Source organism: Eriocheir sinensis, chromosome 10 (assembly GCF_024679095.1).
Source record: "Eriocheir sinensis breed Jianghai 21 chromosome 10, ASM2467909v1, whole genome shotgun sequence".
NCBI lineage: Eukaryota > Metazoa > Arthropoda > Malacostraca > Decapoda > Varunidae > Eriocheir > Eriocheir sinensis.
This window is the reverse complement of record NC_066518.1, coordinates 3,671,610-3,676,609: the sequence shown is the minus strand read 5'-3', so window position 1 is coordinate 3,676,609 and position 5,000 is coordinate 3,671,610. Positions and strand designations below refer to the sequence as shown.

Genomic DNA, 5,000 nt, shown 5'->3' with positions numbered 1-5,000 from the left:
CATTAAAGAAAACAGTAATTGGCGAAGAGCAGAATCTCTTGCATTCCCGTCACCACCACCACCATCACCACCACCATCATCACCATCACTAATACTTTCACTCTCCCTCTCGCCCCACCACCGCCACATTCAACAGACATACCAACACGACAACGACAGAAAGCAAGTACGAAGGCCACCCATTTTCGAGTATTACTAATGAACAGATATTGCCCCTCTGTCGTCTCCCTCCTCGCGCGGCTTCCATATCTTTCAAGACTCATTATCAAGTCTGCTGTTGCCGCTGTTGCTGTCTCCTTCTCTCCGTTCATTAGCCAGGGCGCACTACTACTACAGCGACAAACATTCACTCCATTGCCCTCCACTTCAGTCCTCAGCGTCACTTTCTCCTGCCTCCATGTATAAGACACGTCCCTTATTTCATACTCAGAGACTCGTTACTTGCGGTGTTTCTGCTTTTTATCAAGAGCACACACACCCATAAATCGTGCAGCACATCCAATAAACGCCAGGAATAACTGCTAACCTCACTCCTCGCCACAATACTTTAATGAGTTTATGGCACCACCCATCACCGCGCGCCGCCGCCCCGCCAGTTGCTTCATACCTGCCTGGACACACACGGCAATCACACCTGACGACCCGGCACCACGGTATCAATTTTCCGCGCCCGAACAGCCTCCTCACTTTCCGAAATTACACCCTTGGCTTCTATTTTTTTTTTAATCCTTTACGCTGCAAGTGATTTATAGATGCATTTATCGGTCCGCCTTCCTACTCCTCTCCCTCTCCTCCTCTCTACCCCCTTTTCCCTCCCACCCCTCAATACATTACTGTCCAATGCAAGCACACTCCATTTCACACCCACAGTCACACCCGAGCCCCCACACCCATACCCACACAGATACTCTCTCCCCAAACGCCCCCCTCACACACACACTTTTCCAACTAATCCCTTTCCTTCTGTCTCCTCGATCCTTTCCTTCTCCTTCCCTTCTTCCCCTTTCGCCCTCCTCTTCGGGCCGACAAGACCGCAAACCATCGCACCGTCAACTCAAGAAACCTCCTGTGTAGCAATTAACAGCATTCCTTTGTGACTACCGATGCCCCTCCCCCCCTGGACCACCAAAGACCTCCCTCCGTCCTTGCCGCCCTCCCTTCTTCCTTCTCTTCCTCCAAGGCCTTCTGTCCCTTCTGTCCCTCAGTCTCCTTCCTTCACCTGGCCTCCTCCGCCTTCCCTCTGTCCTCACGTCCGTCTCAGGTGGGTGGTCAGCGGGCCTTCCCATTACCTGACCGTCATCGTCCCTTATCGGTGACGTCACGAGAGGCAGTGTATGTGTGTGTGTGTGTGTGTGTGTGTGTGTGTGTCCAGCGGCGGCGGCAAACGTGTATTATGTAGATGCTGAGTTGAGGACCTTGTAACGGCGTCTCCTTAGGCCGTCTTCCTCCTCTTCCTGCTGAACAGTGCCGGGAGGTGCTGGCCGTGCTGCTACTGGTGGTGGTGGTAGTGATGGTGCTTCTGCTGATGTCTAATTTGTATTCTTGTTGTAACTTTTCTTGATGGTGCTATTACTGATGCTCCTCTTTTTTTCTTCTTTCTTTCTTTCTTCTTTTTCTTTTTCTTCTTCTTTTCTTGCTCTTCTTTTTTTTCATGTCTTTCTTTCTTCTTCTTCTCCTACTCCTTTTCCTTCTCCTTCTTCTTTATCTTCTTCTTTTTCTTCTTCTTCTTCTTCTTCTTCTTCATTTTCTTCTTCTTTTCTTGTTCTTCTTCTCTCTTTTTCATGTCCTTCCTCTTTCTTCTTCTTCTCCATCTCCTATTCCTTCTTCTTTATTTTCTTCTTCTATTTCTTCTCTTTCTCCTTTATTTTCTTCTTCTTCCTCTTCTTCTTCTTCTTCCTCTCCTTTTGTGTTCATCTTATCTCCAAGAGCTTGCTTGAATGTTCTTATCCTTTCTTAAACTCTTCTTGAGAGGATAGAGGAAGCTAAATGTTTTTAAGTTTATTTATCTAATCCCTCTGTGTGTGTGTGTGTGTGTGTGTGTGTGTGTGTGTGTGTGTGTGTGTGTGTGTGTGTGTGTGTGTGTGTGTGTGCGTAGTCTTCCTGGGAGTCTAGATGCAATCCTAAGTCTGACTGCATCACTGAACAAACACGGCTAGACTGGCTGGGATTAGGCCAACGAGAAAACAACACGTCAGGCACCATGTACGCTTAATGAAGAAACGCAGTAGCAACCAGCAAAAGAAACCGGAGAGAAATTAGTTAATCAATTAGCCTCGGAACTGAGATAAGTGAGAACCGCGCCGGCGGGAGTGGTCGGGGTAGCTATGCAGGCGATGGGAGCAGCTCGCGAGGTGACCGATAAGCTGACGGCGGCAAGCTGCGTCTATCCTCAGCATCTCTTTAGTTTCCTCCCGTTCTCAAGATCCATGAGTGCAAAGGAGACTAAAGGTGTGAGTTGCTGTGTCTCGAGGTGGTTAGGCGTTGAGGACAAATCTTCATGTCTGATAAGCTGGTGGTGGCGGGAAGCTTCGTCCACCCTCAGCATCCCTTCACTTTACTCCCGTTCTCAGGATCCACGGGGACACAGATGACTGAAGGTGTGAGTTACTGTGTCTCGGTGTGGTCAGGCGTGGAGGACAAATCTTCCAGCGTGCGTTAATGTGAGCGGTGGTGGTGGTGGGTTTTATCTGACTGTCGCCCTTGCTGCTGTTTATTCTACTTTGTTTTTAGTTCTAAGATTTCACAGTGGCATTGAGGACTGGTTTGAGGCGTGTCTTGGTGATTTATAGCTGAAGGAAAACGTCTTTGTGTGCTTGTGCTATGAAAGTGATGGTTGATTTCGTCTCCCTTCATTAGTCTTCGATCCTTTTCTTAGGCTTTTGGTTTGAATCTTCTAATAAAAAAAAGGTGGCAAGAACTAATGGCAGCTGTGGTGGGTGTCTTAGTGAGTGTGGAATTCTAAGTAGCTGGGATACTTATCTTAGTGTTGTGTTGGCTAGGGAGATAACTTTATAGAAGCCTCATCAACTAAATTACTTTGTCTCTGTGTTTTAAGCTTTCTTCTTTTTTACGGCAGTGAGATAATTATGGGCCCGGTGTTTACAAATGTGTGTATGCGACTGATAGCAGGAAAGGACAACTGTTTGATATGCAGACGCTCGTTGGATGTGTGTGTGTGTGTGTGTGTAAGAGAGAGAGAGAGAGAGACAAGAGACAACATTCAGGCGTGCATAAATGCATAAGAAAACCCTCCCACCTACTGATGGTTGACAGACACACACACACACACACACACACACACACACTCACCGCATTTTTCACCCATTCATTTCCCCACACGTCAACGAGCAAATGGAGGACAAAAGAGGAAGGTCGAAGGAAGCTAAACTGAACGAGGATAGAGAGAAAGAGAGAAAGAGTGAATAAGCAAGAGCGTGTAAGTCTAGGACGCTGGGACAAAGAGCGGAGGACGAGCTAAAACAACAGGGACGTCAGGGGCAAGAGTGGGCGACGATATCATCTTCATCTCGAGAGTTATTTACTGTCGCCGATAAGATTGTCTGTACATGCATTTGTCAGACTCTTTTTGAACGGCAGACAGGCGGGAAGGAAGGGGAGACGCGGTGTTAGGGATAAGGAAAGGAGGGGTTAGGGAGGGCAAGGAATGGAGGGGGAGGGAGGTGAACGATGGGGACACTAGGGAAGGGATGAAGAGGGACGTTGGGGTAGAGGGGGGTTGATGCAGATCGGGTATGAAAAAGGAGATACGAAAAACAAAATGGAGAAGGAGGAGGAGGAGGACGCGGAGGACCAAAGGAGGAAGAGGAGGAGAAGTAGAAGGAGTAGGAGTAGGAGTATGAGGAGGAGGCGGAGGAGTAAAGGAGGAAGAGGAGGAGGAGGAGGAGCATGAGGAGTATGAGGAGTAGGTGGTAAGGAGAACCACACCAACAATGAACATAAATAAGAGACAGATGGAAAGAGGAAAAAATATGAAGATGGCGACGATGTACGTAGAATAGCGACTTCGGTTATAGAAGTTTAATGTGTGCGGATGGGGACTATACCACTTTTTAAAGAACAGGAGAAACGGATCCATTCGGGATGTACAAAACTTTCCAGCAACACGCCCCGGAACCGAACGGAACATCTGACCTCATCTAAAAGGTGCCTCACGTCTCAAGGCCTTCGGAGTCTTTACTAGTATTTCGAGCTATCATACTGCCTACATTTCCCCATTTGGTAACATTTTCTATGGCTGCGAGACCAGAGATTCATTTCGAGAGACGAGATTCATCCACTTTCCTACCCTCTACATGGGCAGAAAAACAACATAGGAATGAATGCCACCGCTGCCACCATTTTAACGCGGGGACCTACCACTTCCCATAGCACAAGAGGAATTGATTTACTTATGGGCAAATGTTTTTACCTGCAATCCACCAGAGATGCAAACCCGGGTCTCCGAAGCGCATGGCAGACACTCTAGCGTTGCGTGAAAAGGTACCGCATTGCTTTAGACCTTCATACTCCTTATCCACGTCTTGGGTCATTGCTGAAGATGAAGAGGAAAAAGAAAATAAGGACGAGAAGATAAATAAGATAAAGAAAATAAAAGAGATGGAAAACAAGAAAAAATGGAAAAGAAAACAAGAAAAAGACAAAAGACAAAAGAAAAAAAAAAGAAACAAGCAAAACAACACTATCAACAACAAGAAAACAATATCACCAAAGCGCACACAACAAGAACACCGAAAAGCACAAACAACGAAAGAATAACCTAATAAAACGAAACACAAAGGAAGGAGCAAACAATCAACCAAACCAGGCGAAGGAGAGAGAGAGAGGGAGGAAAAAGAACACACGAATAGAAGCACTTGGCAGGAAGAGTAACAGGGAGGCGGCCGCAGCGCACAATGGCTAAAGGTTCATGTTATAACCAGGGTGATGATGGGCTTGCGGCGGCGGGTAGCGAGGAGGAGGAGGAGGAGGAGGAGGAGGAG

At 47.2% G+C, this 5,000-nt stretch overlaps 1 protein-coding gene across 4 annotated transcripts in view; it reads right to left on the bottom strand.

Annotated features, from left to right (window-relative positions):
• LOC126996456 (protein Wnt-7b-like) overlaps positions 1–5,000 on the bottom strand; it is an 86,917-nt gene that overhangs the window by 52,729 nt on the left and 29,188 nt on the right. The window lies entirely within an intron of this gene.